The following is a 13,415-nucleotide window of genomic DNA, read 5'->3' as shown; positions in this document are numbered from 1 at the left end:
GGTTTCTGATTGCCAAAAGAGTGGTCTCACAGCACCAGAGACCCGGGTTCAATTCCCACCTCAGGCGACTTACTGTGTGGAGTTTGCACGTTCTCCCCGTGTCTGCGTCGGTTTCCTCCGGGTGCTCCGGTTTTCTCCCACAGTCCAAAGATGTGCAGGTCAGGTGAATTGGCCAGGCTAAATTGCCCATAGTGTTAGGTAAGGGGTAAATGTAGGGCTGAAAATGTGTTGCTGGAAAAGCGCAGCAGGTCAGGCAGCATCCAGGGAACAGGAGAATCGACATTTCGGGCATAAGCCCTTGTATGGGTGGGTTACGCTTCGGAGGGTCGGTGTGGACTTGTTGGGCCGAAGGGCCTGTTTCCACACTGTAATGTAATCTAAATCTAAATCTAAGTTGTTTGTTAGAAGATTAGTGATGTCTTGATTTCTGTTGATCACGAGTGTTCCAAGCAACAGGATCAGTGAACTGGGGAGGGGGTGGGGGGACAGGCGTGGCTACGGCAGCAGCATATGTCTTAGGTTGAGCTGCAGCTGCCGAGCTAATAGTAACCTGGGGAATTGGAAAAAGAGCAACGTTTGCAGGGTTAGGACCAGTTGGGGAAAACACAGGGGTAGGCTGCGGGGGAACAACGGGAATTTGAGGATTAGGTGGAACAACAGTTTGATATGCAGGAGGTTGAATAGTCTTTGGGGAAGGGATTAGGGCAGATGGGGGCGCTTAGGGCTCTGGACTTGCCGATCAGGCAGGGGCTGGAATAGCCGGGGGTGCATTATGATGCACTTGAGAATTAGGCAGAGGTGGTGGAAGCGGCTGTGGTGCATGTAGGAACACCAATCATCTAAATTCAAATTTTCATTGTCTCCCACGCCTAAACCAAAGCCAGCCATCGACCTATACAGTCCTTTTTGATTACCAGTCACTAGTGACTTTACCTTTTGCTTCTGTTGACGTTTAACTCGAGCATATTCATTTTTGAGAACCTCAATAGACTTCATGGTACCATTCTTAGTTAATTCAATTCCCAATTTAGTGGCAGTATCCAGCCATGAGCACAAAACTGATTATTTGTGGCCTTCATCAAAGAATTGCTGCCACAGTCTAATTAATTCATTCGTTTTAGAGCCCACATTTCATTGCCAAATCAATTGCTGGGCTGATTTAACCAACTGAATATTTTTAGGGCCACCTAGTGGCCACTGTTTATCACCCAATGTCTTGTTTAAGGTGACAGAAAGTTTCCGCAGACTTTCAGACTAAGAGTCATAGAGATGTACAGCATGGAAATAGACCCTTCGGTCCAACCTGTCTGTGCCGACCAGATATCCCAACCCAATTTAGTCCCATCTGCAAGCACCCAGCCCATATCTCTCCAAACCCTTCCTATTCATATACCCATCCAAATGCCTCTTAAATGTTGCAATTGTACTGGCCTCCGCCACTTCCTCTGGCAGCTCATTCCATACCCATACCACCCTCTGTATGAAAAAGTTGCCCCTTAGGTCTCTTTTATAGCTTTCCCCTCTCACCCTAAACCTATGCCCTCTAGTTCTGGATTCCCCGACCCCAGGGAAAAGATTTTGTCTATTTATCCTATCCATGCCCCTCATAATTTTGTAAACCTCCATAAGGTCACCCCTCAGCCTCCGACGCTCCAGGGAAAACAGCCCCGGTCTGTTCAGCCTCTCCCTATAGCTCAAATCCTCCAACCCTGGCAACATCCTTGTAAATTTTTTTTGAACGCTTTCAAGTCTCCGGAAACTTCTCACACATTTTTACCAACGGTGAAGGCGGATCTTCCGTCTTGTCTATATTATTACCCATCTTAAACAACCTTCCTCTTATGGTCCCAACTCAAATACTTGACTGTTTAACAGCTTGTCAACACGCAACAATCTACCGACTTCCGAAAACCCTTCTCAAGTTTCCAAAACCCTCAAGACCCCCGTTAAAAAGTATCACAATACTTCCTTATTTCACAGAACAATTTAGATGGTGCCAATCCGACCGAATCAGAGTTTCTCTCTTTTTTTAGGGTCCCCGACCTTATTCGGATCCCCAATCCATCTCTCAACTCTGTGCTCAGATCCCCGACCTGAGGTGGAGTCCCCGATTCTGTAAAGGTCCTCGACCTTTTCTTTTCTTTCCTCCACCCCACCTTCTTTTTAGGGTCCCCGACCCTATTCGATCCACACCGATCCTTTTTGGGCTGGACTGAGACAATAGACAGCGAGGGGTCAGGTCAACCACTACTTTAATGAGAGGAAAACCAAATGGATATGAAATACTCACGTCTGGCTGGCTGATTCCTCAATAGTGGAGGACTCAAGGCTCTTACACTGCTGTCCACAATCCGTCTGTACTGAATCCGCAGCAGATGAGGGGTCTCTTGGTTCCACAATCGGTCAACGGAACACTAGTAATTCAGTCTGGTTCTGCAAGATTTCACACTTCAATCAATATTGGCTGGGCACAGGTTGTCCAGCAACATAGAGGTTAAAAGAAACTGTGCAAATGGCTTAAAACAAATACAATTTTTATATGGTTCTTAAGGAATAGTACAGCCTTAATTACAGAGCAAATCCAATAAAATGTAATAAAATGACATTATAGACATAAAGCTAAGCCAATGATATTTTCTGGAAACTAACTTTGTTTTGCACATTTTATCTCTCGGCACCTGCGTCTCCAAGGTTAGCTAGGATGGTTAGTAATGTCCTATCTAGCTTAGTTAATTCCGTACTGTGAAGGAAGCATTGCCTGCTAATCTTTGGTTCAGTTAGTTCAGGAATGCAGCTTTTAGCAGGGTTAAAATCCATTTTAACAGAATTGTCAATTTGCAGCCTAGAAGCCATTTTGTTATGTTATTTTATGTTTCTTGCATTAAGTAGCCATTTTGTTGTTAGTAAGGGCGTGTATTAAATGGTTGCTCCTGACAATAGCCTAAATCCATATTTTAGATCCTCATCTCCACCCTTGTCCCCAAAATCCTCTTGATTGCACCTGCCACAGTGCTCCATTATGTTGCATAGCTCAGGACAAGGGTGGAGATGAGGATCTAAAATCTGGATTTAGGCTATTGTCAGGACAAGAGGCAATGAGTAAGAGTACCCATACTCACTTTACATTAGGGGCCTGTTGAAAATACTCCTGGTTTAAATTTTGATAAACGAAAAGGAGCCAAGTGGAGAATCTGTGGAGAATCTTCAACTGTAAAGCATGGGTCCTATGGCAAATCGAAATCTTTGTCACGTTTTCCCAAATATCTTCCCATGTCTCTGAGGAGATCTCAATGCCCAACCTTGCAAAGCTGTTTGAACTTGTCTGAGGGACCGCCCCCACCCACTCAGCAGGTGATAAAGAGTGCTGACAGAAAGTGTGTTCTTAGCACTGAGCACCCTCTTCTCTATGTCGGATTTGTAGAGATCAGTCAAAAGTGTGGTATTTTTTGAATAAAATCCCTAATTTGAAAAAAACAAAAGAGGTCCCTGCTAGATAGCTCGTATTTCTGAGGTAATCGACCAAAAGACATCAATTTTTGATATCTCCCTCAAATAATCACCCATGCAAGACGCACCCCTAGCTGCCCAATGTTTGAATCCTGAGTCTATCATCCCCAGTTCGAAACCCGGCGTACCCACTATAGGTGTAAAAAAAGATGTTTTGGCAATATTGTCTTCCCTCTGCAGCATTGCCCTCCATGCTTTAACAGTATTGATAACTATTGGAATGCAAAACTTGCGCCCACACCTCCCCCCTTACTTCCCTCCAAGGCCCCAAGGGACACTTCCATATCCACCACAAATTCACCTGCACCTCCACACACATCATCTATTGCATCCGTTGCACCCAATGTGGCCTCCTCTATATTGGGGAGACAGGCCGCCTACTTGCGGAACCTTGTCTCAGTCAAATCCCTGAACTCAGCACCGCCTTCCTAACCTGCAATAATCTTCCTGACCTCTCCGCCCCCACCCCACTCCGGCCTATCACCCTCACCTTGACCTCCCTCCACCTATCGCATTTCCAAAGCCCCTCCCCCAAGTCCCTCCTCCCTACCTTTTATCTTAGCCTGCTGGACACACTTTCCTCATTCCTGAAGAAGGGCTTATGCCCGAAACGTCGATTCTCCTGTTCCTTGGATGCTGCCTGACCTGCTGCGTTTTTCCAGCAACAGATTTTCAACTATTGGAATATGACAATATTCCTTAACTGTCCTCATTTTGTCCAGAGAGGTTTCAATATCTAACCTTATTGAAAGAGGGTCCCCACAAACCCAATCACGCACATAAGACAAAAGCAAGATTAGTTGATAGTTTTTGATGTCTGGGAGATTCACTCCCCCTAGTCTGTGAGGCAATTGCAATTTAGCTATGATGCCAGATAAAAGAGCTGAACCAGCCTTTCAGTCTTCTGAACATCTGCTTAGCAAAAATCAAGGGGAGCATTTGCATAGGGTATAGTAGACGGGCGAGAGTATTCATTTTAATAAGAGCTATGCAACCTAACCATTAGATCAGAAGTGCCTCCCATCTATGAAGGTCATGTTTGATTTTGACGAATAAATAAACAAAATTAGCTTTAAACAGCTGAACAAAAACTGGAGTAATAAATATAACCAAATACAGAAAACCTGCCTGTGACCATTTAAAAGGGAATCAAGATTCGCCCTCAAGACCTAACATTTTCATAAGACCACCCATAGGCATCGCCTCTGGTTTTGCAAAATTGATCTTGTACTCCGAAAAGGTGCCAAACGTACTGATGCATTGTATCAGGTGAGGCACCAAAACTGCTGGGTTTGACAAAAAGATGAGGACATTGCCTGTGTACAACAAAATCTTATGTGATACTGACCAACTTCTGGAGCCGATATTATTGGGATCCCTATGAAAGGCCTCCGCCAACGGTTTGATCACCAATGTAAAAATGAATGGCGAAAGCAGACAGAGTAAAAACAATGACTACAGATGCTGGAAACCAGATTCTGGATTAGAGTGGTGCTGGAAAAGCACAGCAGTTCAGGCAGCATCCGAGGAACAGGAAAATCGACGTTTCAGGCAAAAGCCCTTATCAGGCCCTGTCGGCTATCCCTAAAGATACTAAAATTGCTTGATTGCACATCATTGGTGAGGACTGCAGTGGGGGGGTCACTGTAGAGAACATTTACCCATCTTATAAAGGCTTCACCCAAGCAAAACCGCTCTAGAGTATAAAAATGGTACGGCCATTCAACTCGGTCAAATACCTTTTCTGTATCTAGAGAAATCACCAAGCAACCTCCTAACATTATTGGAGGATCTGTGGTCCTTTATAAAGTCCACCTGGTCCACTTTAATAATAGAAGGCAACACAGTTTCCAACCTTAACGCAGGAGTCTTAGAAAGGATTTTAAAATCAACATTTAAAAGTGAAATGGGCCTATAAGAAGCACAATTCTCCTGGACCTTTTGAGAATAAGAGAGATATTGGCCTCTCTTAGAGATGGCGGGAGGCGATCATGACTGTACGAATCATTAAATGTGCTGAGCATCAGACTTGACAATATGCCTAGAAATTCCTTAAATAATTCACTGAGAAGTCCATTGGAACCAGGAGCCTTTCCACTCTGAAGCTGCTTTACAGCCTCCTGCACTCCTTGCATTGAGAAAAGACTCTTGTTCGGGGGTCACATCCAGAAGTTTCAGACCCTTGAAAAAAGACTCCATCCTGGTGCGCCCATCCTCACAATTAAGAGTAAAATCTCTAAAACGCCGCATTAATCTTTTTAGAATCACAGGTTAAGTTTCCAGCACCTTCCCTAATCAATGTAATGGATTGAGGGGCATTCTTTTTCCTGGCAAGATATGCTAAGTTCTTTCCCGGTTTGTCATCATGCTCAAACAGCCCTTGTTTTGCAAAGGTAAGCTCCTTCTTTGCTGTCTGCATGAGCATGGAGTTCAATTCAGACCACAGTGCCATAATCCTCAGTAGCTGAGCCAACGGGGGCCTGTCAAAGTAAGCCTTCTCAACTGCCTTTAACCATGCTTCGAGAAGATGTTGCTGCTCACCCTTCTGTCGCTTCCTACTGGCAGAGTAGGAGATAACTAACCCTCTAGCGTAGGCTTTGGCAGTTTCCCCAAGGAACAGATGGGCTACTTGCCAAACCTGAATTAACGTCTAGGAGTGCCCCAAAATCATTAGAGAAATACTCCATGAACTTACTATCCTTAAGGATAAAGATATCCATTCACCAGTGTCTCAGGCCCGCTATAGCATCCTTAATCTTAACCAACAGATACACTGGAGCATGATCGGAGATGGTAATAGTACCAATCGTACAAGACACCACCAAATCCAGGGTTGCCACAGGGGTCATAAAAATATCAATCCGGGTGTGGCACTTGTGCAGATTGGGAAATAAAAACGTTAAATCCCTGCTTGTAGGGTGGAGATGCCTCCAGATATCCACTAGCCCTACCCCACACACAAATCCACTAATTGCTTTGTTTATAAAGAGGGTACTGGGGGCCTTTGGGCATCCTGTCTAACACGAGATCCATAAGGCAATTAAAATCTCCCGTTTTGATGATATGCCACGGTCCAAGACTGATCAATTTAACGAATGTATCTACCAGAAACTTGAGGGGATGGGCCGGAGGGCAGTAGACAATTAAAATACTATATTCTTTCCCATTTATCAGGGCTTTGAGGATTACAAACCTTCCGTGTGTGTCATTAACACACTCCAGTAACTTATAAGGGAGATTCCTCCCAAACAATATAGCCACTCCCCACTCCTGGTATTAAAAGATGAAAAGTAAACCCGATCAAAGCCATTCTAATGCAATTTCAAATGCTCCCCATCATCTAAGTGCATCTCCTGCAATAAAGCAATATCCATCTTTTCCCCTCTAAGACTTGAGAGTACCTTTTTCCTTTTATATGGTGAGTGACCCCCCCCACCCACCTTGATGTTCCAGGTACACCATTTAAACTAGTCATTAGCCATAACCTTCTGTCGTAAACATTTAAATTCCAGTGAGGAGGAATTTGAATTACAAATCGCTGAATCTTAATGACAGAAAATCCACAGAACATAAAAACTACATAAACTAAAACCACTGCAGTTAAGAAGTGTACAGAGCTGTCAAAGGCTATATACAACAAAAACCAAAAAACAACATATAAAGTGCCAATGGATATGGAAATTCACTCCCTGCCCAAAAAGGGCATCTATACACCCTTAAACCCAACTTCCCATCCCGCTGACAATACAGCAACTAGGGCATTTAAATACCTGAGTTGAAAGTGTGGTGCTGGAAAAGCATGGCAGGTCAGGCAGCATCCGAGGAGGAGGAGGAGAATCAATGTTTCGGGCATAAGCCCTTCATCACAATTTAAATACCTGAACTGGGCATAAACTGCCATAAACAGGTGTCCAGCCATCCCAACCATTTTCTCTCCTCCTAGCCAGAGCTGCAGCACAAACACAAGCAACAAAGAAAGAAAATACACAAAAGCATCACAATGTTAACAAAGAAGTTAAAATTGAATAGTAAGTAATTAAGTACCCCTCCCATCCCTTGGTATAGCTTAATTTAGAAGTGAAAACCCCAGTTTAAACCAGATTATTACCAAAAAGAAAGAAGGAAAGAAAACCCCATCAGGACTTCCTTTTTTTAAAAGAAAAATAGAGACATATACAAACAACACTACTATTTACATACTAAATTGTTCAGACTCAGTTTGTTAGTCCACAAGGTTTCTTGCCTTCTCTGATGAGTCAAAGAGATGCACAGATCCATTAAAGGAAATCTGAAGCTCTCGTAAACTAAGGCCTTTGGATCCTTCCCCTGGATTCTGGAAGCTTCCACGATTCTCTGCTTATCTAATTATGGAACCACACCAGGATAGGGTGAGGATGTTGGTCTAAACCTGGCCTCCGTACCGTGACACAGTGAACCCTCTCAATCTTCAGGCTTCCAATTCCAGCCTCCAAATTAAGGAATTTCGGCAACTAGTCCTCAATGAATTACACTGGTCACTCACCTTCCTTATCCTCCGGCAGACCAATGACCCAAATATTTTTCCTCCTGTCCCTCTTCACAAAATCATGAACCTGGTTAAGCAAATTACAGACCTGCGTCTCCGGGGCTTGGATCCTATCCTTGAAGGAATCGGTATCAGTTTCCATTGTAACTCTGCGTTCTACCTCGTTCGTGCTTTTCTTCAATTCTTCTCTTCAATTAACATACCCAACATCTAGCAAGATTTTGCGAGCTCCAATACCAGGGCCTGGTAAGAAATAGATTCCGAGGATACTGTAGGCTGGGCTGCAGCCCCGGCCTTGGGCGAGTCTGCTCCATTCTTTGGTATCCCTGGATGGTGAAAATGCAGGTAAGTAACTTTTAACAGTTTCCCAGGACTCCGCGACTTTTCCAGAGTCCGAGGATATCACGATGACCTGGATAGGATGGGTTAGGGCTTTGTCCTGCTTTCAATACGGTGCAGCGCTCTGCAATGCAATCTTTCTAGATCGCCGCCATCTTGGATCTTTGGGAAGGGCTTTTAATTAAGTGGGATGGTGGCATACCTGAACCTGGTCACCTCCCGCCGCTCCTAGAATTAGTTCTGGGTGAGAAAGGCCAATCAGCCTTCCTGCTTTGCCACCAAATGAAACTATTTAAGCCATTAATTAACCAAACTGCAGATGACCCTGAATTCATAATGTGCTTGGCAGCAAGCGTTGTGCAGCCAAAGTGTCACCTGGAGGGTTGGGGGAAGCACTTGATCCAATGCATTCAGTGCCTGATCAAGGGATTAGATATCAGGAAGAGGTGCCCCACTGACAGCCACACTCATGCCTCTACTACCCCAAACTGCACCCCATACCCATGTATCACCCCCCAACATATTAACTAGTTACCTAAGCCCTGGGTTGTCTGGTGTTTCTGAGACTCTGTGGGTCTTTTTCCTGCAAAGCCATGGCCTCTCCTGTAGTGTTGCTCACACAAGAGCTGCCAGCCTATGATCTGTCAGCAGCTTAGGAGGTAAGACTTCTTTCCTTGGGATTTTGATTCCATGGTAAGGCTCACCAGTGACCTTGCCACTGCTTAATTGCTTGGGATTTGGTGGGCCTTCCCACCAGCAGCACAGGTCTGTTTTCAACTCGCCAGACCGAGGCAAGACCCCAACACCTCAACAAGATTCCACTCACAAATGTTTGATTCCTCTCTGCAAGTTTCTAACCTTGCCCTTGAATTGAGTGATTTGCTCAGGCCATTTCAAAGTGCAATTAAGGGTCAATCACAATGTTGTCAGTCTGGAGTCACATGTAGGCTAGACCAGATAAGGATATGGCAGGTTTCCTTTCCTAAAGGGTATTGGTAAACCAGTTGAGGTTTTACAAAACTATTGATAGCTTCATGGTCACTATTGCTGAGGCTAGCTTAAAAAACTCATCTTTATTGATTGGATTAAAAATTCAACCAATTGCAAAAGTAGGATTTGAACGTATACGTCCAGAGCCTGGAACTTTGGATTACTAGCTCAGTGATATTACTACTGCATCATCAAGACTAATTTTTGAAATAATAACCAGAGTTAAAAGAAAGTTGGAAAAATAAGGAAGAAATTTCCACACTGATCAGAAATTTCTAATTGATGGACGTAGGCCATACCGTCCTTGTGCTTATGCTTTCCTCTTTTTTGTATGCTTGCTTCTTGTACTAACTTATCTCTTGTTTTGGTTGTGTAGCCTGGCAGCTGTTTCGACAGTGCTAGGGTCATTCAGAGTGCAACTGAATCAGGTTTACTCCATTTTGCAGCTCTTTTGCATGCATACACTGCTCTGCTGGGCAATCCAGCTCACCATAACTTAAAACTGAAGCAAAAGGTTGTTCTTCGATAATTCTCTGTAATTTAAAGGCTGGAATTGAATTCTGTCTTTAATAACTTAGGTGCTTGTTCTCGGGGCTGCAGACACTTGGCGTGCAGTAATAATACTCCGAATGGAATTGAGGCCTGAAGGCAAGGCAGTGAAGCTATGAGCCCAGAACTAATGGCTGCTTATTACCATGGGGATGTGAGAGGCAGCAGCTGTTTAATCATGTATGACCATGTGACAGAGTTTTGTCGACCATGTGCATCAGCAGCTCCAAGGAAAATATCAGTCTTCTAAATGTCATTTGTATAACCACTTTCCTTATTCATAATCAGGTTGCTTTATTTAAATGCTGATAATCACACAAGTAGCACCTCCTCTGTGGCCTATGACACTAAAATCTACATGGAGGTCTGAGGAAAATCAAAGTCAGGGCAGCATTTGGGCCATGAGAATCAGCCTTGTGCCCTGAGAATACAGAAATCACTGGAATTCCTGGTTCCAATTGTTACATGCTTCAATCTGATGCATAAGTGAATATTAGGTGAGGTTCCTGTGATAGAATTGTTTACTAATATGGTCTCAGTGGAGGAAGTGAGGACTGCAGATGCTGGAGATCAGAGCTGAAAATGTGTTGCTGGAAAAGCGCAGCAGGTCAGGCAGCATCCAAGGAACAGGAGAATCGACGTTTCGGGCATAAGCCCTCATTCCTGAAGAAGGGCTTATGCCCGAAACGTCGATTCTCCTGTTCCTTGGATGCTGCCTGACCTGCTGTGCTTTTCCAGCAACACATTTTCAGCTCTAATATGGTCTCAGTTCCAATGTAAGGATCATTTCTGCAAACTAATGGGGAGCTTGGCTGCAAGGAACATGAGCACATAGATGTGTTCACTGACCAACACTGGCTCCTAGTGTGTTAACTCCTTGATTTTAAAATTCCCACATGGTTTCAGCACTCCCTATTTCTTTAACCTTCTCTATCTCTATAACCCTCTAAGAGTATTTACATTTCTCAAATTCTAACTTCTTGCACATTCCCAATTTTAATTACTACAATATTGATTGCCATGGCTTCACCTCCTGAGGCTCTAATGGAATTGCTTCTCTAAATATGTCCTTTCTTCCTTACTCTCTCTTCCTTTAAATTACTCCTTATGCTCCACTGCCCAAATATCACTTTATGTGCCTCAGTATTAAATATTGTTCAATAATGCTTCTGTGAAGCACCTTGAGAGACTACTTTTGTCAAAGGCACTATGCAAATGTAAGTTCTTGTTACATATGGCTCCCCCACTGAAGGTACATGTTGTGGTATTACCACTTGAGTAAGTCCAAGAAAAACAAAATCATGTCAGTATAGGGGCCATTAAAGTTGGCCTTGGTCCTCTGAATTCAGAATTCACTGGAATTCCTGCTTCCAATTGTTGCATGCTTCAACCTGATGTATATGTGAATATTAGGTGAATTTGGTATTAAAAAGCTCTGTAGTAGAAGTCTGCAGACATTGTCTCAGTTCACATGGATTCACAGAAGGGCTGTCGAACCTATGCATCTGTCCCAAAACCAGAGTTGGCTCTTTCGGTAGAAGAAGGAAGAAAAACATAACTTGCCTGCCAAGAAATGAAGTGGTGAATTATCCTTCTTTGAATTCTCTGTAGCTTTTGACAAAAACACAAAGCGCAAAACTATCCATTTCCCAGTTCAGTGGGACTACTGTTACCTGTTGCCTTTAGCCAGAACATCTTTAGCAATAATTTCTCAGTATATCCGCAAATTGTTACCTTGTGATCCTTCGAGCCCCCTCCTTGTCCTTATTGACAAGCAGCTACTCATGCACAGATATCGGTCAACTTTCATTCTGACTTATTGCACCAGCGCCTCCCCATCGGCCCTCTCAACTCCTCTCTCCAGCATTTTTATACTCTCAAGGTCCTAGTGCAATGATGAGTCTTGGATATTGTGCACCTTGAAAGGATATCTGATTCATCAGGATTTTCAGAGTCTGCAGACAATGATAATGTTCACGGGCAATCTATCCTAGTGGAGGGTGAGTTGCAATTTCCTACAACTCAACACTGGGAAGACCAAAGCTATCATCTTTAGACCCTATCACAAAGCTTATCTCTTTGGGCAATTCTAGCCTCATTACTAGCCACGTTTGGGCTGAAGCATTCAAATTTGCAAAATTGCCACCCTGTCGGTCCCTTTGATCTCATACTTTGTTTTATTCACTCATGGGATGTGGACATCACTGATGTCCTTAATTCCCCTTGAGAAGGCAGTGATGAGCTGCCTTTTTGAACTGCAGCAGTCCATCTTCTTTAGGTAGACCAACAATACTGTCAGAGAGGGAATTCCAGGATTTTGACCCAAACACACTGAAGGAACAGTGATATATTTCCAAAACAGGATGCTGAGCGGCTCAGAGAGGAACTGCAGATGTTCTCAATGGATTTGCTGTCCTTCTAAATGGTAGTGGTCATAGGTTTGGAAGAGCTGTCTAAGGATCTTTTCATGAATTTCTGAAGTACATCTTTTGGTAATACACAGTGCTACTACTCAGCTTTGGTGATGCAGGGAATGCATTTTTGTGGATGTGATGCCAAATCAAGTGGCTCCTATATCCAGGATGATGTCAAGCTTCTTGAGTGTAATTGGAGCTACACTCATTCAGGCAAATGGGGAGTATTCCATCACATCCTGATTTGTGCCTTTTAGATGGCAGACAGGATTTGGAGAATCAGGAGGTGAATTATTTGCTGCAGTATTCCAACCTCTGACCTGCTCTTGTAGCCACTGTATTTAAATGGAATTTCTGGTTAACAGTAACCCCCAGGACATTGGTAGTGGGGCATTCAGTGATGGCAACACCGTTAAATGACAAGGCATGATGGTTGGAATGTCTCTTATTGGTGATGGTCATTGCCTGCCATTTGTGTGGTGTGAATGTTATGTAAATCCTATCACAAGGATTGCCTACTTCCATCTTTGTCACATTGCCAGCCTTTGCCTTTAGCTATTGAACATATACATTGCTGAAACTTTCACCCATACCTTTATCATTTCCAGGCTATTTTAATATTCTACCTGTGCTGAGGAAATCTTTGCTGCTGGATTTTGAGACCACAGTGGGTTAAAGCAGTGACTAGTTTGGACTGTGCTCATCTCGAGATATGGAGAATGGACATTCATGCAGCCAGCTATACATGGTATAATGGCTGCAGAAAGGCAGTTCGAGGGGGATCTGCCTTTGGAGGTAGTATGGGCTGAAGTCAGGAATAGGAAAGGTGCAGTCACCTTGTTGGGTGTTTACTATAGGCCCCCCAATAGCAGCAGAGATGTGGAGAAACAGATTGGAAAACAGATTTTGGAAAGGTGCAGAAGCCACAGGGTAGTAGTCATGGGCGATTTCAACTTCCCAAATATTGATTGGAAGCTCTTTAGATCAAGTAGATTGGATGGGGCAGTGTTTGCGCAGTGTGCCCAGGTAGCTTTGCTAACACAGTATGTAGATTGTCCAACCAGAGGGGAGGCCATATTGGATGTGGTACT

The 13,415-nt window shown here is 43.7% G+C and overlaps 1 long non-coding RNA gene across 2 annotated transcripts in view; it reads right to left on the bottom strand.

The window, feature by feature from the left end:
* The window catches only part of LOC122560731, a 40,645-nt gene that overhangs the window by 1,712 nt on the left and 25,518 nt on the right, over nt 1–13,415 (bottom strand). Inside the window, exons 1-2 of one of the 2 annotated variants that reach the window (XR_006314794.1) lie at nt 3,120–3,256; nt 2,291–2,433 (exon numbers count right to left, since the gene is read on the bottom strand). This is a non-coding gene — a long non-coding RNA (uncharacterized LOC122560731). Of the gene's footprint in view, nt 1–2,290; nt 2,434–3,119; nt 3,257–13,415 lie in introns of those variants that run through there. The other variant, XR_006314793.1, reaches the window with a different exon arrangement.

Source organism: Chiloscyllium plagiosum, chromosome 21 (assembly GCF_004010195.1).
Source record: "Chiloscyllium plagiosum isolate BGI_BamShark_2017 chromosome 21, ASM401019v2, whole genome shotgun sequence".
NCBI classification, from domain to species: domain Eukaryota; kingdom Metazoa; phylum Chordata; class Chondrichthyes; order Orectolobiformes; family Hemiscylliidae; genus Chiloscyllium; species Chiloscyllium plagiosum.
The sequence above is the reverse complement of the archived record's forward strand: the minus strand, read 5'-3'. Positions and strand labels throughout refer to the sequence as shown.